The sequence below is a fragment of the Papio anubis genome, chromosome 3 (assembly GCF_008728515.1).
Source record: "Papio anubis isolate 15944 chromosome 3, Panubis1.0, whole genome shotgun sequence".
NCBI classification, from domain to species: domain Eukaryota; kingdom Metazoa; phylum Chordata; class Mammalia; order Primates; family Cercopithecidae; genus Papio; species Papio anubis.
In genome coordinates, this window is record NC_044978.1 from 76,071,147 (window position 1) to 76,096,240 (window position 25,094).

General features: G+C 37.4%; 1 protein-coding gene and 1 long non-coding RNA gene across 19 annotated transcripts in view; one reads left to right on the forward strand and one right to left on the reverse strand.

Moving 5' to 3' along the window:
• Positions 1–25,094, reverse strand: part of ANK2 (ankyrin 2) — a 584,559-nt gene that overhangs the window by 347,160 nt on the left and 212,305 nt on the right. The gene's annotated exons all lie outside the window — the stretch shown is intronic.
• Positions 332–23,440, forward strand: LOC103884576. Its single transcript, XR_004182571.1, has 4 exons — positions 332–419; positions 10,496–10,607; positions 15,764–15,858; positions 23,360–23,440. It is a non-coding gene; the product is annotated as an uncharacterized LOC103884576 (long non-coding RNA).

Below are 25,094 nucleotides of genomic sequence, written 5' to 3' on the forward strand. Positions count from 1 at the left end.
TTTTTCTTTTCCTTTTGGGCACATAGCTAGACTACTGTTGTGGGTTGAACTGTATCCCTCTAAAAGATATGTTCAAGCCCTAATATCTAGCACCTGTAAATTGACCTTATTTGGAAATTGGTCTTTAAAGATGTAATCCTATTAAGATGAGGTCATAATGGACTAGGGTGGGCTAGCCCAATGACCATGTGTCCTTATAGGATGAGAAAAAAAATAGATGTAGAGACACACAGAGAAAAGATGGCCATGCAAAGACAGAGGCAGAAATTGGAGTGATGTAACTATAAGGCAAGGGATGTCAAGGATTGCCAGCAACCACTAGAAGCTAGGAAGAGGCAGGGGAGGATCCTTCGCCAGAGCCTTCAGAAGGAACATAGCCCTGAAGACTCCATTGTTTTGCACTTCTAGTCTGCATAACTGTGAGAGAATACAGTTCTGTTATTTTAAGCCACCCAGTTTGTAGTGCTTTGCTATGGCAACCCTAAGAAACTAGTACAGTCATATTTTCCATCCTCCCTTATAGTTGGTTGCAGTCTTGAGATTTAGTTCTAACCTGTAGAGTGTAGGTGGAAGTGTATGCCACATTCAAGCCTAGTTAATAAACCCTCCCATGAGTAATCTCTATTCATCTGCTAGCTGAATACACAGGCAGAAAAAAACCTAGAAGGTGGAAGAGCAAAGATTTGGGAAAGACTGAATCCCTGAATTACTGTGTGGAGCAGAGTACCTCTTATTCCCTTTTTTTTTAAACCTCATAGGACACAAGTAACTTTTTCTCATGCGAGTTTAATCACTGAGATTATGGTGTTCTTTACGAAAACTGCTAGCCTATGGTAACTAACCATATCTACCCATGTTTTTAAGGGAATACATAGTTATATTTCCACTTTAGGATGTCTGTTATATGAATGACACTCCCAGTGCACCAACATTCTTAGCTATTGAAGATTGATCCTATGTCCTGTATTGAAGGCACTAGTCTGGTAAGAAAGGGAACCAGAAGGAATTACAGGGAGATCAGAAGAGATGAGGAGAAAAATATTGTTTATTGGGGGTGGGTAGCAAAAAGGAATGCCTGCCAGATCTATAGAATCACAATCCCAGAGCAGCTTCTGTCTACTCTCCTTTTCCTCCTTCCACTTTTCCTCAATAAATCCTTTGTTTCCTTTTCTGTTGCCAAAAGTCATTGCTCTGACCCTGGTGGTCTCCCTTCTTGACTCACTGAGAATGTAAACACAGAATGCTTGCCTATCTTACAAACAAACACATGACTTTTTTGAGGTTCCCTAAGAATTCTTCTTGTTTCTTTCTTTTTTATACTTTTGTTATCAGTGGGGGAAATATATGAATATAAAGATAACAAAGAGAAACTCCAGCTTGCCAAAATTCACAATAAAAAGACCCCTGGTCAACCAGGCACAGTGGCTCATGCCTGTAATCCCGGTGCTTTGGGGAGGGCAAAGCAGGAAGACCACTTAAGCCCAGGAATTCAAGACTAGCCTGGGCAACATAGTGAGACCCTGCCTCTTTTTTTTTTAAAAGCCCCATGTATTTGTTGGAATGTACACAGAGTTGGGGTTAGATCTACTTCTGGGCCTGGGGACTGCTCTCTTCCAGTGCCTTCCCTGAATTGCCAAGGGTGTGTCCTAGTGTTAGTCAATACTTCTTCTTTTCCATAGAAGACCTGGAAGAACTCTATTTAGTAGTTCCACCTCCTTGGAAGCTAAAGTGAGGATCATGGGCCAGGCAAGAGGCCTTTTTTATTTATTTCTCCCAGTTCTTAGTAGTTACACCATCAGCATCAGCAAGAAGTACTTCCTCTCCCTCCTTGAGATCCTTTCGTTCCTCTCACCTATGTCTTTCTTCTCTCTATTTATTTATTCCTTTATTCATCCAACAGATTTTTGGAGGATCACTGACGATTACATGCTGGACCCCATGCTAGTTGCTGGGGCTTTGGCATGAACTAGATAATCTTTTTCCTTACAGAGTTTACAATCTAAAGCTAGAGATGGTCATAGAACTAGAAATACAGTAACAGCCTCTGTAGGAGATAAGGGTATTACAGAAGCATAAAACAGGGGCACCCAACCTAGTCTGAAAGAAAAAGAAAAGTCTCTGAGACAAAGTGACTTGTAAACTGAGAAGATCTGAGCTGTAAATAGAAATTATCTAAATGAAAAGGAAGGTGTAAGTGGGAGTTAAAGAATCATTTGAGCAAAAACAACAGCACTGGAGAATGCCCTCTGGTGGAAAAGACCATGACATTGGCAGAACTGAGATGAGGCCCACATAGTTGAATGGTAGCTTCCAGCCAGGCCTGCAGTAGTGACTCCATCCTAGGCCTAAAAGTTTCAGCAAGCATGCTTATCCATAGACTATCAGTGTCCCATGTAGGTATCTGTTACTGACCAAATGTTTGCATCCCTGCAAAATGTACATGTTGAAATTCAAACCCCCAATGTGATGGTGTTGGGAGACAAGACCTTTGGGAAGTATATTAGTCAGAGTTCTCTAGAGAAATAGAACAAATAGGATATATAAATAGATGAGGGGATTTATTATAGAAATTGGCTCATACTACTGCAGAGGCTGAGAAGTCCCACAATAAAACATCTGCAAACTGGAGAACCAAGAAAGCTGGTGGTGTAATTCAGGCTGAGGCCAAAGGCCTGAGACTCCAAGAACCAGAGAGAGGGTGGAGGGGCTGGTGTAAACCTTGGAGTCTGAAGGCCTAGAACTGGAAAGTCTGATGTCTGAGGGCAGGAAGAGATGGATGTCCCAACTGAAAAAGACAGAGAATTCATCCTTCATCTCTCTTTTTGTTCTATCTGCACCTTCAGTGGAGTAGATGGTGCTAGCCCACATCAGTGAGAGTGAATCTTCTTTACTCAGTGGACTGATTCAAATGCTTATCTCTTCCAAGAAACATTCTCACAGACACACTCAGAAATAATGTTTTACCAGCTATCTGGGTATTCCTTAACCCAGTCAAGCTGACACATAAAATTAACTATCAGAGGAGGTAATTAGGTCATAAGGGTGGACTGTTCATGAATGAGATTAGTGCCCTCAAGCAGAAACAGAAGAAAGATTATTTGTTTCTCAGCCATGTGAAGATGCAATGAGAAGACAGTCATCTACAAACCAGAAAGTGGGCCTGGGCCCTCACCAGACACTGACTCTGCCTGCACTTTGATCTTGGACTTTCCAGTCCTCAAACCTATGAGAAATAAATGTTTGTTGTTTAAGCTACCCAGTCTATAGTATTCTGTCACAGCAGCCTAAACTAATACAGTACCGACGTGTCATACCTAATCATAATTATATACCTGTGAACCATGTAGTAAGATGGCCCTGTTAGCTTATGGAAAATATTTCCTAAAACTAGGATGTTATATACTGGTGATATGGCTAAAAAGGGGCGGATTTTGCAACTATGTAACATACTTCCTCTGAAGTTTCAGGGAATATGTTTGGAGATAGAAGAACCAGTCTTATGCCTAGGCAAGAAGAATTCCATGACCACAAGACCGAGCCCATCTCCCACGAAGAGCTGGAGAGATTTGAGCAGCCACACCCAGCAACATCCTCAGCCTAATATCACCAGTTGTCCCTTGGTAAAAGTATATCATGTGTGCTTATTGCAGCACATTTAAATGAAAACAGAGGGGGACATGGGAAGATGCCGGAGATGAAGGGAGTAAAGAGCTCAATAGGCCACGTTAAGGATTCAGGATTTAGACCTAAAAGCCATCAAAGCCATTTAATGGTTTAAAGAGAGAAGTGAAATGATAAAATCTGAAGTTTTTGTAAAGAGCATTCCTTATAAAGCGTTACTGGATGGGAACTAAGCAGAGAATGGATGTGATGAGAGGTATCTAAAAGTCTATAACAGCAGTCCTGGAGAGAGAAGATGATGAGGGGTGGACAAATGCATTAGTCTGTCACCACTAAAAATGTTATATTCACAAGTCCTAGGAGGAAGTGAGAAACAAGAAGAGGACAGTGGGAAGGCATCTTGCCCAAACAGAGACTTCATCATCACAAAAGTCTCACATGGGGAAGGGCTCTCAAAGAAAAATTTGTGAAATCCATTTCATTTGACAAAGGAGGGAACAAGACCCAAAACGATTAGGGACTGCTCTCAAGCTAGCACAACTAGTTAGCATAGGGAAGACAGGACGCAGCACTCACGCCACCTCACTAAGTAGCCTTTACACCATGGTCATCTTCACACGGATGAGCTTTAAAAGCTGGCATTACATCTTACCTGCTATGATTTGAAATTAAGGAGCCATAAATTCTTGCTTAAGATGTAAGAGACCAGAGAGAAACGAGTCCACTAAACAACTACTCCCCTCAGTGAATGATTAAGGGAGGAAAGACCTTTGTGTCTGATGTATATATGGAGCATGTCCTTCCTGAATTGCAACCAGCTCAATCAAGGCTTCACTGAGATGGATTTTAAAGAAGCAGCAGCAGCAATTGGTTAGGGACTGCTTGTTTTCGCTTTACGCCAGTCCGACATAAGGTTTACCAAAGGTAACTTGGTTGCAAAATTTACCCTGTCCAATCTAAAAAGAGAACTTTTGGAAATCATGACATACGATTTTAGCACCTCACTTCACCTGAGACAAATACTAAATTTAGCCTAGTGATTAATTATGTCTTATTTTACATAAATATCAGCAACAATATTTTAGATGAAATGTAGAATTTCACAGAAGAATAACAAAATGTGGGTGAGCTCACCATGTACATGTTCCCGGCTAGGTCAGTTTTTTAGGACGCATTATCATCTGCTTGCTCTACTATACATTCAGTCTCTAGTGATATTAGTTCTTGAAAATAGCTGTTATAATTGGGTTTTCCTGTAAATGCAAATAAATAGCACATTGGGGCAGGTCATGTCCTTGAAACACATATTTTTTCAGGGGCAACTTAATTTTATTACTGTAAACATTTTCTATCTTAAACCAGCTTAAAAATAAGTTACGGCAAATTTTTTTCTTTTAACAATGAAGAAAAAGTCTGGGCCCATTGATAAAAAGTCAACAAATAACCTAGGGCCTCCATATTTAAGTCCATTATAAATGTAAATCATATTTTAAAAGATATGTACCCATGGTGGTGGTGAAATTTACAAGAACACAAAGAATCCCAATGTTAGAAGGTAACTTAGAAACCATTGCATCCAGCTCCTACCTCTTAGTAAGTAAGAAAATTGGAACCCCTAGGCTATGTTACCTACTCAAGGTTGCATATACAGTTAGGCACTTTGAACTAAATTCTCAGTTTTCTTATTCCTAATCCAGTGTTAATATATTCTAGTGGGGTGTCTTTTGGCTAAAATGAATTCAGGAGCCCCCACTCCTCAGCAAACACATAGGCCCAGCAATTGCTCGGTGCTCTGAGGAAAAAGATACATAAATCATTATCTGCGAGGCAGAAATGTTTCAGATGCTTCAGGCATTACAAGTAGAAAGCTGAATAAGAGAAAACGATTTTTTGTTGTTATTGTGGTTTTGCAAAATGCTGCAAAATACCACAAGTTAAGATCAAGGGTTTGTATAATAGAATCTAAGTAGAAGAAGGCAAAAGAGGATTAACTTGGAGATGAGCCTGTTTTTCACATTACCCTTTGCCAGAGAAACTCAAGAATGGTGGAAACCAATGATAATATGAACATTAAAGCTTCAAGGAGCCTTTAAATAAATAGCTATAGTAAAAAAAAAAAAAAAAAAAAATAGATGGCAAAGGAAGTCAGTTTGCTATCTTTATCACTCTTGTGAATTAATTATTAATGACTGACCACTACAATTCCTTCCATTTAGGAAAAAAAAAATCAACAGAAAGAGTGTATTACCTATTAGTGTTCTCTAACTTCTAATCTCCAACTTCTACCTACCATCCAGTCAGGAATGGTGGCATTCTAATTACCTATTACCTCACAAAATACCTCACAAACTTACTGTCTTAAACTAATATTATTTTTCTCACAAATTTGTGAGTCAGGGATTAAGGAAGGACTCACCTGGCTGATTCATTCTGTTACATGCAGTGTCAGCTGGGGCAGCTCAGGCTGGAGGATCTACTCCTACCATGGCATCCTTACTCACATACTTGATTTCTTGGTGCTTGGTGCTCTCTCTCTTTCCATGTGGCATTTCATTCTTCAAGGCCTCTCCCCATGGCTTGGGTTTTCACTGTATGGTGGTTTGAATATAGTTGTATTCTTTTATTACAGTTGGCTTCATAGAGGCCAGGAAATGGCAAGTGCCTATCCAATTAAGGGCTCTGCCATATTTTATTGGTCAAAGCAGGCACAGGGCCCTTCCGGGTTCAAGGGGTGAAGAAATCGACTCCGCCTCTTGTTGAGAGGTAGGTGGAAAGGTCACACTGCTGTAGAGCATATGGAAGGGGAGCCATCTTGGAAAATGTACTAGGCCACAGATGGCCAGTAAGTAAAGTAGGCCAGAGAGAGAGAAAGCAGACAGGCTGACTTTGCATACTATACTAGGGGGTCTTTTCCCAAAGGAACAGACTCTGCTAGCCAGAACTGCAGTGTTCTGCATTCCCTTTATTCATTAAAAAAAAAAAAAAATTATCAATGAATTTCTGAAATGATTACATATTACTGGGTCAAACTCTACTATTTCCTCTCAAAGAAAAGTCTTCGTTGATCTTCGAAGATGAGTTTCATGTATCCTGCTTTCTGAATGTGAGCCACTGTCTAATCAATTCACCGGAATTCTTTCATATTAAACTACAGTGCAGCTTTTTTTGAACTTTCTCTCTTTAGCCTCTCTCTTTGCACTCTCCTTGGCCCCTCCTCTTCTACATAACATCTATATGACCTCCTAACAGCCTTAAATTCTATACAAAAAAAGATAATTAAAAAACAAGCTTAAAAATGAAACAAAAATATATCATAACTTAGAACTGATTTGAACTAATGTCTACAAAGGGACACATGTAGTGCAAGCATATTTATTCTTTGTTAGCTTCAAACTCTATACTAGGAAAATGATTAAACACATAATAGAGTTGGAAGAAAGTTTATTAACTTGTTAACAACCTGCTACTGCAGTCTAGAATTTAGTCTTTATTTCTGATTTACATAAATATTGGATATTTTTTGGGCTGGGCCTTAACAAAACCTACATATCTGATAAATTCCCTTGTTCTTTTCTATTTAGGCCTTATTCATGTTTCTGGCTTAGAGTAACACCAGAATAGAAAATATCTACTTTAATTATTTAATCTGCTTAACTACCAAGAACAAATTGTGACTTGGGCCTTGATAATGTGGTGATAATCAGACCTGGAGAGTATCCAAATTCAAGTAGGAAAAACAATCCTCCTCAAGAAATTTCATCAAGTCCTACACAAAAAAACTTAGGAACCAAAGTATGGTCAATCCTTCTATTTTGGTCACATTGACTATACAAATTACTACATAGTATCTGCTTGCCAGTTTATCTTGCATAAGTGTCAAAAAATAACTTTTGCCAGCCTGTTAATTTGCAAAAACGTTTAGAGTACAACAATAATAATACATTTAATGCTACACAGATTGAAATTGATGAAAGCAACTAAGTATAATAGTATTTCACAAATCTAATCAGTTGAGACCCAGAATATTAATGCCACACTTAGACCTTAAGCTATTCTAATTAAAACTGTAGAAATCTAAGTAAAAATTTAGTTAAGTCCATTGATTTACAACATTTTCAATTTTACTTATGCCTAACCAAGCATAAGAGTATTTCCTGGGCCCATAAATCTGTCAGCCTAGAAAGTGTTGAACTGTGAAGGAACTGAGATCTTATCCTATTTGCAAGCTAACAAGTTAGTTTGCTACAATCTCATAGATTGTGGTAGAAGATATGAGACTCCCAGGTCAGAAACAAAGAGCTGTTATTATTATATACCACTGCAAGCAACATTAGCATCAGCATATTTGTGTCAGTTTCCCTTCTCCCAATTAAAGTAATGTGTACAGGCTACATAGATGCCAGTACACTCAGCAGGCTGTGTACCAGAGAGAAACCCTGAGTTTAGGAAGCCTGAATCTTTTATCATGGGCAATAAGTATGTATGTACTTTGCTCCAGAGGGAACCTTTATCTTTATTATACTGGCTAGTAAGCATGCCAGCCTTTTGCTTCTCTGTGCTGCTTGCTATACCAACATCTTTGAAAAAAATAATCTAGAACAAAGACAGTCAGTGCCTCTGCTTACAAGATGTACAGAAATGCAAGAAATCTACAGAACATTATCTCAACAGAAAGTTTCAAAAAATACAGGTTATTTTGCAGTTGAGGCACAAAGTGTGAATTTGTCCTTTGTCATAGTCTAAATTTAAGTGAAAACTAGATGAATTTTCCCTCGAATTTCCTGCAGGCATACATATCTGTGTAGTAAGATGTAAGTTAGCTTAATTATAAACATTTGGAAGATTATCTGTAGTCTTACCCAAATCACTATGGTATACAATCAGAAGCAATGGCTGAAGGTCAACACACACAGATTTTAAGCCCTATGCTGTCCTTAACTGACAACAGGACTCACAACAAATCATATAACTTACTTGGTCCTCAGTTTCTGTATCTCTTCAAATGTGTGATTACTCTCTAATTTTTTTCCTAGATAATTTTCTTTTTTGTTTGTTTCAAGTCCTGGATGTGGCATCCAAACTCTCAGATAATTTTCTACATTTTTTTTTGTAACTACTAAAAGTCCTTGAATGTATGAAGCTACATTTCAAAGTGGAAAAAATGACTCAAAGAGAGTTTTAAGGAGCAGATTAAATGGCCAGTGATTCAATATCAGGCAAAATGTAATGTAGCTGTCTTCGTTTTCAATTCCCTTTTCTTTTTCCACTAGAAAACACAGACATTGGAAGACATATGAGACTACGGTACCTAATTTTCTCAAGGTCAACAAATAGAGTTGAAAAATAATGAAGGAACAAAGAAATACTGACAGTAATTATGCAAATTATTTAGACCTGCAAAACAGTTTTGGCAGTTGTACAAATGCTATGGCATTTTACCCATTAATTTGGACAGAAATTTTAAAAATCTATGTTTGAACCTCTAGTAACTTTTCCCTTTCCTCTTTTCAATTTCTTACATCCAGTAAATAAAACATTTTGTTTTTTCTTTGGGAATACATCTTAGGTATTCCTTCCATTCTCTATTGCTCCACCCCTTTTTATCTTCTATCTGAATTATTTTAATCAACAGGATTTACTATCTCCCTGTCTTCATGTTTTCTCCTCCAATCTTATTTCCAGACAGTTGTATTTTTATTCTTCATAAAAAAAGTTTTTAGTCTTCAGTATCTTCAGAATAAAGGTGAAACATTTCCAACTATTGCCCAAATGCATCTACACATTCCTGCCTTCAAGCATTTTACTCAAATATCTATAAAAGGAGATGGATAAATCAAAATACAATATGATCAAATTTTTATTAAGGATGAGTTACGAGAACTTCTAAGAGGAGCATCAAATCATATTTTCCTGGGCTGGTGAAAAATTTCCAGATTAAAAAAATACCTATTTTGGCCGGGCATGGTGGTTCATGCCTGTAATCCCAGCACTTTGGGAGGCCGAGGCAGGTGGATCACGAGGTCAGGAGATCGAGACCATCCTGGCTAACATGGTGAAACCCTGTCTCTACTTAAAATACAAAAAATTAGCTGGGTATGGTGGCGGGCGCCTGTAGTCCCAGCTACTCGGGAGGCTGAGGCAGGAGAATGGCGTGAACCCGGGAGGCTGAGATCATGCCACTGCACTCCAGCCTGGGAGACACAGCAAGATTCCATCTCAAAAACAAACAAACAAACAAAAAAAATACCTATTTTATTTTCTTTCATCTCCCTAAAACCTACCCACCTCAAATCCCAAACTGACCATGAAGCTTTTTCTAAAAATGACAAACTACATAAAACTTTCCTTCTCTTTTGATCACTATGCCACTTCCTGTCTATATTAATCACACAAGCTAGTTCTCACTAACTGCTTAATATGCATCTGTATTTTCTTTCCAACTGGATAAATCCAGAACACTCCCTTCCCAACCCACCTGCAGCACACACCCAAAAAAAAAAAAAAAAGTACCTTTTGATACAGATTCATTTTATTCTGAGTGAAAGCCACGCTTGGTATCTGTTATTTCTTCCACAGACTCATAACATCTAGAATAGTAGAAAAGCCTATTTTTTAAGAAAAAAAGTTAAAAAAAGGAAGGTAGATGTCAACCCAACTTAGAAAAACAATGAGGTTCTCAAGGTTTGAACACAAAGTTTGTTCCTAGAAATTTTATTATATATGGCTTGAGTTCCTAGATAGCCAACAAAAACATTTGTTCTCTGTAAAACAGTTTTCAATTATATCTAATCATTATTAACTACACTTAATGAATAATAATTATTATATCTATTTAATAATGTCTAAACTGTTGTTTTAAACATTTCTTCCATAGGAAAATGAATTTCATACTCCAGTAGCATTACCAAACTGCATTTCCCCATCATGGTAGCCTAAGCCAGGAAGTGGAGAAAAGAGAAGGATGTCATTAAGTGGAAAAGAATCAGGTAATTTACTCATTCTCTACATTTTCCCAGAAAGATTGTCAATATTTCTTCAGCAAACATTATCATGCACCTGCTAAGCGCCAGCTTCTCTTCTCCTTTCTACAGATAAAAAGATAATTTAGACATGATTCTTGCCCTCAAGGACATGCATAAAAAGGTACTCTCTAGGACAGTTAAAACCACCCCCAGGAGGTTTCTTTATATTGGCTGCAGTCTTTTCTCATGAATATTTTCTTTCCAGTAATGCTAGTCACAAAGCAGACAGTGTGTATTTCTTGATCAATTGAATAGACTGCAGATAAATCAAGATTACTAGATTATTAGTTTAATTGAAAAACTACATCAGGTTATAAGCTAAATAAAAATACAAACAAACAGCAGATTTCTCTTTTTTGACAATCTAAGGAACACTCATGACCCAGTAAAAAGTTATCTTGATTTCCCCTCTTGACATAATTACCATCCTTAAGATGTTCCTATCAAGGTTCCTATCTCAAACTATCTTCAAGGTATTCCTTTTCCAATATTTAACCCAGGTCTTCCCGGGAGTCAAAGCTTCTTCCTCTTGAACTTTTTAGGTAATTCCCAGCAAATTACTCATTCTATTCCATTAGCTAACTGGGCATGGCAACATACAGAAAAATGAAGCAAGCAGGAAAAGAGCAGATCTACACACTGGGTCTGGAAACCTGGCTGGCAGTGGAGGCTCAGCCAGCAAGCCAAGACACATTGTTCAAGATAGTTAAGACAGCTCTACCTATAATTCAGAGAGCCAGGCATCTATGGTGTAGGAGTGAGACAATGTAGAAGGAGAGAAGCAAGGCAGGTGATTGCTGGAGGTTGTCAATATGGGGGTCAACTGCTAGTAACAAAGGGGCAGTTAGATCAGTTAAATAGAAACTATCCATTTGTTTTTTATCATAAGGAGTCGCATACATGGATGGGATTCTTTATAATATTGGATAAGGGCAGTAATAAAAGTGACAAATTCCATCTGAGCAACTTGCAGTTTAGATACTTTATACACACACACACACACACACACACACACATACACTTCTTTCTCAAATTGTAACTATTATAAGAGAAAGAAATCTCTTTTCTCCAAAACTATAACTAGGCATGTGATAATAACACGAACTTAGCATTTGATGTGTGAGGAGTTTGGTTTGGTTTTGAGTATTTCTGGGTTTCCTAGATTTAATTCCCTAGAGAGCGCTTTTCCCCTATCGTGCCATTACAGACTTCCAGCTTTTTTCTCTGCTTTATTGGAGAAATAGAACATAAGAATCCCATTCCTGGATCAACCACTAATTGGATTATAACCATTTTCCTGCATTTCAGTGTCTTAATTTCTAAAATAAGAAGGTTACCCTACAGTTAAAACTTCTGAGGTTGTTGTCCTGGTACACACTCAGCCATTCTGTCCTCATGTAATACGAAATAGAGATGTTATCCTATGCTACACTGGTGGCAACATGGTATTCCTTGGATCCCTATTTATCAAGTTCCTAAGGCCAAATAATATGTAGTTTTGCAAATACAGGAGAGAGACCATTTAATTTTTCTCAAGTGTAATCCAACTTAAACGGCCGAATGTGGACAAATGGAGTAGTGCTTGTGATTCCACATGGACGCACATGCTTTTCCTGATACTGGAAGCTATTTTATGATATAGCGAATGTCAGCTGGAGCTTCTAAAGCTCACTCTAAAATTGGATTTCTCTAGAAAAACTCTGTTTTCCTGGGTAGAAGAATGTTTCATCTAAAAGCTTGATAGCAGATATTTTCAGAAAAGATTTATCTACAAGCACTTGAGTGAGTATTCTAACTCAGCCTAGGAGCCTTATCCTATCAGGGGGAAAACACTACAGGGTGACTGTCTCTTTGAATAATAAATTTAAAAAATACAAGTCATTTAATTGTAAAAGAGTACTTTCCTTCTCTCTAAAGTGATTTTTTTTTTTTTTTTTTTTTTTTTTTGAGACAGAGTCTCACTCTGTTGCCCAGGCTGGAGTGCAGTGGCCGGATCTTGGCTCACTGCAAGCTCCGCCTCCCGGGTTCACGCCATTCTCCTGCCTCAGCCTCCCGAGTAGCTGGGACTACAGGGCCCGCCACCTTGCCCGGCTAGTTTTTTGTATTTTTTTTTTTTTTAGTAGAGATGGGGTTTCACTGTGTTAGCCAGGATGGTCTCGATCTGCTGACCTCATGATCCGCCTGTCTCAGCCTCCCAAAGTGCTGGGATTACAGGCTTGAGCCACCGCGCCCGGCCTCCCTAAACTGATTTTTAAATCTTTCACTGGTATCACTGACTTAGAATAACAGAAGTAGCTGCTTTTGGGCAATACCTCAAAGTCATGTTACAGCCTTACTCATTGCTAAGTGAAAGATTTGAGGACCATATAATCATTCCTGAGACTCTGTTTCCAGAGTCCCTACACCAACAGTATCAGACTCAGAAGTTTAAGGGTTTACACTCTCAGCATGGAATCCCCCTGTAATAACAGTTAAAAGGGTGAAGGTGGGAATGAAGAACACCCGGCACTGGAAAAGGACTCAGAGGCAAGACAGTATCCACTGCCTCACATTCTGTATTTTTAACCCATGCCCTTCCTTGACTCTCTACACAGTTCGTGCCCCAGGTGTGGGACAAGGCCATCTAACAACAGCTTTTCTATATTAGAAACCAATTCAAAAATTAGATCAACAAAAGAAGACATGAATCCAAAACATTCTATATCTCTTTCTTCCTCAAAAAACAAACAGGCTTATGATTTAAGTTGCATATATTTTTCAAACAGTGTGTACAGCCTTAGAGTGGTACAGTAAGTAGAACTGTTCATTAGAGTCAAAATAATGCTTTGGTTCATTTGTGCTAGCATTAGCATTCCTGTCAAGGATTTTGGGGATGTTTGGGTTTGAGAAGTTCTTTATGTCTAAAGTACTCAATTGGGCTCATCGATTAAGGTATAACTTGACCGCACAGTAATGACATCTAATTATGATTACCTCAAAACACACTATGATTAACTTGAGTGAATACAAATGTCTTGTTTTAGAAAGGAAAAAGACGGAAAGAAAGAAGAAAAGCACACATAGAGTTTCCTGCAGGTTTTGCATACCCTTGCATTTGATATTAAGAATTTCTCTGTTTTATTCATCGTGTGTTCTCCATTTACTAAATAATAGGAGAAGGGGTGTTCAGATGGGATTTCTCAATTCTTGTTTAATGAGAAGCTTCTCCTAGCTACCTCCTGCTGAACCCTGCAGTTACATCTGTCCCATCCTGATAACAAAAGAACAAAAGAACAAACCACTGGTCTACTTAAGGTTTCATCAGTGATAACACTAAGTCATCAAGTCAAACAAGAATACCAAAAAAAATAGAAATGGGGTGGGAGGGAGGGAGATGAAATAATATCTTTACTTCAATTATACTTCCATGATTGAGTAAACCTCATTTTAAGTGCCTCTATCCCTTAGGAAGAAGTTTAGAGTCAAATCATCTCAGCTTACTAATAAGCAAGAAGTCAGCCCATCTGCCCATTATCCTGCAACAGTCCCCAAGGCATCCTCTCTGTCCTTAAATAAATAGATCTAAGGCAAGATGAATGAATGGTTCAGGGAAAGATAAATATCTCCAGAAAAATGCAATAAAGAGAAATTTTGAGCCAATTAATAAATTATTACAAAAGTAATTTTTTTCTAATGCATCTTAATAGGAGTCTCACAGATACTAATGTTGTATAGCTCTTCCCTCTGTTTGTTTTAAATTAAAATTTGTAATATATTTTAAAGAGTTTTTGGCAAACTTCAAATTAGAGTCACAAAGCTGGCAGACAATTCCAGTCAGCTGTTAAGTATTTTTCAAGCAAGCAAATATCTTAAATCTTAAAGAAAAATGACCATTCATTATCTTAGTGAAGCTTTCCAGGATGGTAATTTTACTATTCTCTTTGTCTCTCATAATGTCTATCACACTGATGGTCCACCAAAAAGTCTTTTTGCTTTCACCAAGCCCATTTTTCTTCCATCTCAATATAAAGCAGAAATGATCAACATCCCTCTCACTTAAAAATCTTTTCCCATTCTTAAAAGTGTCTATACAAGTCAGTTTTCAGCTCATCTTTTGAAATGTTTTAAATCTGTACTCATCTACGGCTTTCTTTTCCTTTCTTTCCTATTATTTGTATTATTTTTTAACATTCTTTAGTTTTACCTTTTAGTTCTTAAAGTACCTTGGCCATTCCCAACATAGAAATAATATAAGCCACACTCATCATGATGCAGATTTTTTTAAACAATGGCAGTGAATTACTGACCCATATTCAGCTTGTAACAGACTTTTCCTGCTCTTTTCCTCCATTTCTCGCACTGAGTCCAATCCCTTATTTACATTACAAAAGGCATCGTACTTTTCTGTATGGGATTTTTATTGTCTGCGTTTAAAACTACGTTACTTTTATTTCTATCTTTTGATATCTTGCCTAATTTGAGCATCAAGGACAAATCTGACAGACATATTCTAGACTCCTAATCATGTAGTCCCAAACCAGTCCTGTTGTTTGAAATCTCATCAGTATGGAATTGAGCTGCGGAAAATTAGGTAGGTTCTTGTGTCAAACATTCTCCTTGTTAAACAGTTCATCCAGGTTAGAGATGACCACCTTGTTTAAGAAGATATCAAGTGAGTCACACATAAGATGTTTCATTCTCTAAATGGTTGAGCCTTCCCTAATATATTAGTTGATTTTTTTTACTGTTATATAAACAATTGACTCTTTTCTGATTTTGTGTTAGTTCTACAGATGAAACACATGCTTCATTTTCAATATTACCTTTCTATACGCTATTATTTTATTGCCCTTTCATGGTATTTATAATTCACATAGTACACAAGATTTTTAATTTACATTTTTGTTTTAGATAATAAATATAATTATTAACTTTTCATGTGGAAAACTGTATCTTATTAGCAAGTAAATTAAAAAGTAAAGCAGATGATACATTTCAATGTCAAATAGAACAACAAGAACCACGTAAAATTGCATGGATGTTAATCAAATGACCAGGTATTGATGTTTTATTGTTTCTCTCACAGAATTTAAGAAAAGGTCAACAGACATCCCCATAACTGTACCTCTTTAATCTGCCAGGGCATTTTGAGAGTGGTGGTTTTGGCCGTCAAGATAAGTCAGTCATTCTGAGGCGTGGATGGACAGAGAGCAAGCACTGGCAAGAACAAGAACAGGTGAACAGGTCGGGCTCTCTCTGTGGGTATAAACTCTGAGCAGTTCACTTCAACTCATTGGACCTTGGTGGGCCTCATACCCACTAATTACTGTCGTTTCTTAAGCCCTCAAGGTTCATTATTTTAAAGAACTCCTGCCACATTCATTTATAGCTATCTTTTAAAAATACCCAAATCTGGCTAGGCAGTGGCTCATGCCTGTAACCCCGGCACTTTGGGAGGATGAGGTGGGAGGATTGCTTTAGACCAGCATGGGCAACACAGCAAGACCCCATCTCTACAAAAAAATTAATAAATAAATAAAAATTAGCTAGGTGAAGTGGTGTGTGCCTATAGTTCCAGCTACTCAGGAGGCTGAGGCAGGAGAATTGCTGGAGCCCAGGAGTTAGAGGAGGTAGTGAGTTGTAATCATGCCACTGACTCCAGCCTGGATGACAGAGTGCCCTGTTTCTAAAAAAAAAAAAAAAAAAAAAAAAATACTCCTATCATGAGTCCTTCCTTTAGAATAATTTTGCTTTTTTAAATATTATTTTTCTAAGAATTAATAACAAGTCATATATAATCCACACTTATGTCATATGTTTAAAGTGCCTGGAGTTTTTTCAGTTACTCTAAATCCAGCTTTTTATTTTAATCTTCTAAATCCACTCCATTGCGTTGACACCAGATATGATCAGGTCTTTAGAAGCTGAGTTACACGAACAGAACACGTAGCAACATGTTATTCCAAGATATTAGCTTATATTAATATACAATGATTGAGTTGACTGAGTACTTCAATCCCCTACTTGAGGAGACTGTGTATATTGGGTTCACATACAGCAATATATAGTGGAAGTAGGTGGTCTTTGGGGTATCTCTCCTGCAACCTGGGAGTTAGTGAATCATTTTTCCTCATTGTAGAAACGACACATTTTTCGTTGTCTCAAATAAAATCATTCTTCTCATTTATTTTAGGTTTCTTATCCCAAAACCTGCTTCAAAGCAAACATGTTAGCTTGGTAGGACAAGGTCAATTTATAAATTAAGCCCCTAAACAAAATAAAGGACCTCTTTTACTTGAGTTGTTGCAAAATAAATCTCCAGCCTTCCTTCATACCTCCAAACATAATTGGCTTTTCCTCCTTTTTTCCACTGTGTCCTTAGAACATGTCTCTATTGTAGTGCTTATATACCATCCTGCAATTATTTAGTGTGTCAGCTTCCTGACTACATAGTAAACATCATGAAACAGTCACCTTTGCGTTTTATAATTTCCAGTGCCTAGCACAGTGCCTGCCACAAAATAGGTGCTTAATATGTTGCACGAACGAGAGATAACAAATGTTCTCTGCATTTTTCTAACTTGCTGTGTTCTGACTGACCTCTGCACAGTCTCACCTGTTTTCCCCTCTTTTCAGAACCACATTTGTTTGGCTACCTTCTACACCTCCACCAGGTCTCATTCCAAAGGTCATTACCTCTGAGAAGCCTCTGTCCCACTGGGTCAGGTGCTTGCCTACTCTGTGCTTTCATAGTATTTTATATTCCCCCATCATGGCACTTGCTGCACTCTATTGCAGTTGCTTAATTGCTCACATCCCCTACTAGATACAAGTAAATGTGCAAATTGTTTACCTTTGCCACTAAGGCAAAATCCACAGTGTGTGTTAAATAAATGTTTGTTTGATGGATTATCACAGTCACCTATTTTAATAGCTTTACCAGAGTAGAAGAACATTTGAAATAAATAAATGGTGAAGTCGGGGGATCCACATTTTACACCATCTTATTTTGCTATCTTTAACGTAAACAAAATTATGTCACTATGTTACATAACCTGATAGTGTACTGTAAACAAAAAAATCAATCATTTCATCCAAAATCACCATTTTTAAATAAAGCCACTAGTCTCCTTCCTCTAAATGACCTTTGTTTTTGAGAAAATTTCAACAAATAGATCGATTTCTATTTATTTTCTATTTATTTATATTTATTTATATACTTCCCAATGAGGAGTTATGTTTAATTTTCTGCAAACAATAGGCCAGCAGGGCCTATTGTTATTTTATTTAAATATTTAAATTTGTGAACATGGAAGTGTGCCATAACATTCAATAGGGATAAAAGGAAATGGCTGTAAGACACCTGGAGACATGAGCTCTTCCTTAGCTCTTGGCAACCTAATATAATGCTGCAGTCTCCAGGGCAGAAGCATATGGTTCCACTCCAGTAATGGTGGCCCCAGGAAGAAGATAGACACTGAGCTCAGTAGAAGAGTTGTAGGTAAACAGGCAGAGATCAGTTCTGAACAATCAGCAAAAATACTCACAGAACACTCTTGGCTCAGACTGACGCCACAGTAACTTTATTGAAGCATAACCTGCCTTTACGGATTCATTCCAGGGATCTGGAGATACTTACAGACTAGAGTGATTTTCAAACACAGGAGAGAGAGTGTATATTCTGTAACTTGTGAGTTAGCGATGGTACTGAACTTCTGAATATACACAAATAATGAGTCATAACTTTATTAATCATCCCACCCAAAAAATATCAAAATAGTTTGTTTATTCACACACCATAGAGGGATTTGCATATGCAAGATAGGCCAAGTCAAAAGGAGATAATCACTTACTTTCCAAGATACCAAGGACAATGAAGAGGATGTATCACCATCCAGCTTCAAGCATGCACAGGTGTTCCCCATATCCAGCACACCATCTTCACTAAAACAGATGGATTCCTCCACTCTCATCCCAGCCCTTCTTTCTTTGTGTCCAATCTCCTGGAAAAGCAGCATAACTCTGGATCTCCCAGTTTCTCACCTCTCATCCCTTTAACCTTCTCCAGTCTGGCTTCCATCCCAACTACTGAAAAAAGCCACCATTTCCAAGGTTTCCAATAACCTCCTCTCAGCCAAATCAAATTGCTTCTTCCCTATACTAATCATTTTTTTATTTTTTTCCTTCAAAAGGCCAGTCAGCAGAGTTGACTATTATGAATAACTCCCTTCTTGATTACTCATCGTCCTGTACTCCCAGACATGATCCCATTCTCTCCAGCTACTTCAATCTATTCTCTTTGCATGCTATTAAATCTTTTCTATGTTGCACAGTTCAGCATTTGAGCCTTTTCTTACAAATAGTTGTCCTCAGAATTATCAATGCTCTCTGTCCACTGAAAATACCTCTGTAGGTCAAATTTTCCTACAAAACTTCAATCCAATGAAAGTTTTGATGTGATAAAAATCTCTGATGATCAGTTGTTGATCTCCAGTTAAAATGCTTTGTTGATATAGTTGAAGAGAAAAGACTAGACACAGTTTCTGTTATCAAGGAATTTAAAATCATAGTTCTCTGGCACAGAAAGGATCTTCAGGATATATATCACAGCAATCTGTGGGCCGGATATGGCTTCGTTGTGTTTAGTTCAGTCCACATGGTTGGGGTTTGGGTTTTGCTAGAATTCACATTTAGAAGTCAGGAGATCTCATACAGAAATCTTCTTACTTCGTCTGAAAACTCAAATCTGTCAGTATTGTGCTCCCATTCTGACATGACAACAACAGATAGAGCTAAGTTGCAGTGGTCTCCTTTAAACAGCGCATTTGCTTTCCACATATTGAGTCCCAAGTGTCCGTGGCCACATATTACGGCACTTGTGTTGTTTCATTATAGTAAAGAGGGAAAATAAATGTACCATATACCCTTTGTCTATCGAGTGCCAAAGTGCAAAATGACCAAGAAACCAAGCAATTCTTGGGCCCACCCAGTTTCATTTATTTACTTAACCTGCTGTTTCTGTTTTACATTTTATAAACTAGAAAACTAAAATGCCCATGAAAGTGAAGTAATCTATGTAAGTTCACCTTTATATCATTGCCTACTTCTTAAAGTGACATAGCTATCAGGTATACCAACCATTCCTCTACATTAGTTATACTACCCATACCTCTACATCTCTCAAAAGCTGCTTTTTCACAAAACAATTTCTGATCTCAGAGAGAGACCCCCTTCCCCTCCACCCTCAGATCTCCTTAGCAATTTAAATTTATAAATTTCACAGAGAAAAAGAGAGAGGTACTCATTAGCCATTCACAAGAAGCCAAGAAACATAATGTACAAAGCTAATTACAACTGCATATGGAGAGAGTTGCATTCATTTTGAAGGAATGAAGGCATGATCGAAGAGAAGCCTTAGAAAGTGTCACAGAGATTAATTTTTAGCAAGGTTTTGAATAGAAGAAACATTATGTGCCAGGAATTTGGAGTTTATCCATAAGGCACAAAGAGAAATGTACATTTGTATGGACAAAGAAAAGAATACTAGTGGAGATGGGCCTACCAGGAAATAAATGTGTGTATTTATTAAAGGGAGTAACAGAAAAGAAATGGAATATGGGGACACTCAGGCAGATTCCCCAAATCCACATATACAACCTTTCTTCCTCTGTCACAATTTTTACATCACAATGTATGCATTGTGTGGGGTAAGGGGCATCATTTGTGAAGGTAGCCACCTTGTACATGTTACCTTGTTAAAAACAAAAGAGCAGCAACATGTTTAGAGTGATGTCTATAGATAGATCATTGCTGTTTAAGGAAAATTCAGGCAAGGGGGCAAAAAAGATCAATATGACCAACTAGAAGACTATTAAGGGGAACTTTGTATATGAATTATGGATGTAGGAATTTGAAAAAAAGATGATCATGTTCAGAACTTTAGCTTTTTTACAATTATAATAGAAAAGAAAACTCTAAGAGTAATGAATCAATGGTATCCTACAAAAAGAGAGGCACCAAAAATACCATGAAATATTATATTTAAAAATTCACACATATAGGTAGTTACAATATGTAAAGATAGACTTCTTTTTATTTATCTAAAAGAAAACATATGATGGAAAAGATAAATATTTAAATAACACATTTTTTCTACTTTTCACCACTATCACAGAGCCTGAAATTTTGTGACTAACAAATGCGTAGAAACAATAACCTAAATTGTGCTATCTTCTAGCCTCAAACAATAATTCATATATGGCATTCCTTGTATGCTCTTTGTAAGTGGGAAGTAGAAGTGTATTTAAATTTGCATAATGCCTTTGGAGTCTTTAAGGAACGAGTTATAGAGTCCTTACAAAGACACAAGGGAACGATTTGTCCTTAAGTACTTTGCAATTATCCAGCTGGCCACAGGCCATGTGACTCTTGCTTAGTTACAAAACTTCTGGCAGGTACAGTTTGTTATGAGGAGTATTCCCTTGAGAGTCTTGGATTTAAAAAAAAAAAATAGTGTTTCATGTGTTTATTTTTGTAGATCAAGGAAAATTTTTTTTAATTGTTATTATACTTTAACTTCTAGGGAACGTGTGCACAGTGTGCAGGTTTGTTACATATGTATACATGTGCCATGTTGGTGTGCTGCACCCATTACTCGTCATTTACAGTAGGTATAGCTCCTAATGCTATCCCTACCGCGTATCCCCACCCCATGACAGGCCCCACTGTGTGATGTTTCCCTTCCTGTGTCCAGTTGCTGTCATTGTTCAGTTCCCACCTATGAGTGAGAACATGTGGCATTTGGATTTTTGTCCTTGCAATAGTTTGCTCAGAATGATGGTTTCCAGCTTCATCCACATCCCTACAAAGGACATGAACTCATTCTTTTTTATGGCTGCATAGTATTCCATGGTGTATATGTGCCACATTTTCTCAACCAAGTCTATCATTGATGGACATTTGGGTTGGTTCCAAGTCTTTGCTATTGTGAATAGTGCCACAATAAATGTACGTGTGCATGTGTCTTTATAGCAGCATGACTTATAATCCTTTGGGCATATACCCAGTAATGGGATGGCTGGGTCAAATGGTATTTCTAGTTCTAGATCAGATCAAGGAAAATTTTTGTATCCTTTAAAAATTTTTGTCTCTCTCAGTCCAATTGACAAGCTAAGTAACTAGAGAGAGAAAAATTTTAATGAGGAAAAAGAAATCTAATATCCTAAAGTTCAGTAACAGGCTATTACCTGTGTCTATCTGAGAGAGTGACTAGTATACTAGTAATCTTTAAGAGCAAAATATTAACATATTCTATTCCTTATTAAACACTGCCTCTGTGATGGAGGAGCATACTCTTTTGATAAATATATAATTTCATGCTGTTAACAAATTAAGGAATTTATATATATATATATTCTTTTTTGTTTTTTATTCTCTTTCTTGGTCTCTTTAAGCCTAATATGAGCATATGTACTGTACTAATGAACTAGAATATGTGTAACATTACCATAATGGAAAGTTTAAATTGAAGTCTACCTTTCACACAAAACAAATTTTGTAAGCCCTAGGAAGAAAGGGACTTTATCTATTTCACTGTTGCCTTTCAAAATTATCTTCTCATAGTGTAGAGGGGTCCCCAATAAGAATGTGTTCTTCAATATGTTCCCCCCATCTGTGCATGTCTTCTACAGAAGGAGTTTTAAATAGATATGATTAAATCAAAAGAAATTATCTTCTCGTGAAGAAAATTCATTGATTATCTCTCAATTATTTATGAAGCATCCATTAAGTGTCAGGAACTGATTTAGGTGCTGTTGATGTTGCAATGAACAAAACAAAGACCCCGCTGTCATAGAGCATATGGTGTAGTGCATTAACATGAAGACAGAAAACAACAATTAAATAAATGAAGATGAAATGTTGCCGGTGGAGATACAGGCAACATATGATAAGCAGATAGTGATAGCAGAGGTGGTGCTATCTTAGATGTCGTGGTCAGACACAATGCCTCTGAGAAATGGTATTTGTTTAGGGACCTGAAAGGAATCAGAAAGTCAGCCACAAGCATATCTATATAGAGCATTTCAGGCAGAGTAGACCTCTCTGCACCAAAGACCTAAGGATAGAGCATGCATGATGGGCATGAGAAAGATGGAGGAGGCCAAGGGAATGGACTAGGGTGGGAGGTGGAGACAGATGGGGCTGAGGTAGCTGGGGCTGCTCATGCAGGGACAGAATCTGGCTGGGTTAGATCATTGGTGGGGAGTTTGTGAAATGAAATGAGGGCTTAATATCTAAGTACAGAAAAAATAATGTGAAATGTAAGATGTGATCTGATTTCACTATAATCTTTAGCCTATAATGATGAACTGGCTCACTTCTCTTTTCCCTCTCATTCATACTCAACCTATTTTTAAAATATTTTATTTTATTTTAAGTTCCAGGATACATGTGCAGGACATGTAGATTTGGTACATACATAAACATGTGCCCTGGTAGTTGGCTGCACCTATCAACCCATCACCTAGGTATTAGGTCGCACATGTATTAGCTATTTATCCTCATCATACTCAACCTATTTTTGACTATTAGACACTCCAGAGGTATGTATGTGCAATTTAAAAAAAAAAAATCAATCCAAACATTTAATACTTTGATAAAACCTCAATAATAGAGACATCTCCCCTTTTGCTGTAACTTCATTGTATTGATTGTGCTAACCTCTTGAAATTCAACAGCATTGCTCCCATCAGGATGATAAAACACAATGATGGGAATTTGGCTAATTTTTCAAGTCTCATCAGCGCATCACCCAGTCAATGAAAAGTGATATGAAGTCTCTGCTAAAAATAGTCCATGATTCTTATGACTCCAAATCTGCTGGCTTAAATTTTTCAAGGTAAGTGAATTAGAATGTCAGCAAGATTAATAGAATAGGTAGCAATTACATTTTTACTTTCTAAATTTCCCTATTATGGTAAGCTCTAAATGAATGAACTATACCCTAAAATTCCATGTACACTCAGTGCCTAGTGGCAGGCAATGATCAAGTGCTTACAGGATGTGACTAAGATGCTAGACTTACCAAGAATGAGGCATTGGATAAATCTCTAAACTATTCTAAGTCACTGTGAAGGGTGAAGGGTTTGAACTAGAGCCCTGTCCAGTTGGAAAATGCGATTATCCTGGAATTGAGTGCCAAATATGATATAGATAAGTAATGTCCAATTTCAGGAAGGTAAACTAGAATTGATTTTAATAGAAACAGTTTGCAATCTGGTAAAGGATGCATTTCATAAAAGATGGGAATTGTGTTGCTGAATTTGCTAAGAAATACTAGTCTCTACACTTATTTGTATTATCAAATACATATGTCCAGCAATACTCATTGGACAAATTGATAATTTGCCCAATTTTCCTTCACAGGTAGGGTTTCTCTCTCTCTCTCTCTCTCTCTCTCTCTCTCTCTCTCTCTGTGTGTGTGTGTGTGTGTGTGTGTGTGTGTGTAGAAGCAAACTTGCTAGACCCCTAATCACCAAAGAATCCCCACATTTTTATGTCAAGGTTTACATATTAATATAAAATTACCCAAATGGAGGAAACATTTAAACCTCTGAAGGTTTAAAAAAGAGGGAAATGGATGATGAAGAAAGCCATCCTAGGACTGCCAGCTTCAAAGTGGGAAGCTCAAGGTAATGCTGTTTAAGCATTACTTTTGTTATTGTTAATATTTTAAAACATAGTTAATTCTTAAAACAATTTCATCTCTGTCTTCTTTCCATTTAGATTCCAAGCTCCTCAAAAGCTGTGCCTCAGATTACTTAATGCATATTTATATGTAACATGTATTAACTAACAAACACATAGAGAAGTACAGAGGTTTTCATAAATACATAATAAAGTATCTCATTCAATGAATCATAAATACTTGCATATATTTCAGAAGGTTATCTCCTTATAAAGACAGTGTCGGGGCTCAGAACACTACACCCCAAAATAAGGCTCTTTGGCATATATATACACACACGCACACACATATACTCATACATACATATATATATATGTGGAAAATTCTTACTTAAAGCCATATTGTCTTGAAACAAGAGTGGAAAGTGAGAAACTACAATAGATCCATCACTGGAATAAGTGGTCAGTCATTTTGGCAAACTTGGTCTCAGCTTGATCCTTAGAGACCCATGAAGCTGTTAAAAACAACTCACACTAACGACCTAGCTGAATAATGGGAGTATGCAAGGGAGAACAAACGTTATGCTCCAAGAGTATAGGGCACTCTGAATTCTCTGTGTATAAAAGCTTCTTTTCATTGGAATTCAAGAGAAAGAAAAAAAACCCTTCCCTCTCTGTGCTTTTGAAGGGTTTACATCACTGCTTCTCACATTCCAGTAATTTAGCAGAAACAGCTGTTCTGCTGTCCCAGGCAAGAAGCCATGAACTGCATTCCAAAGAATATGC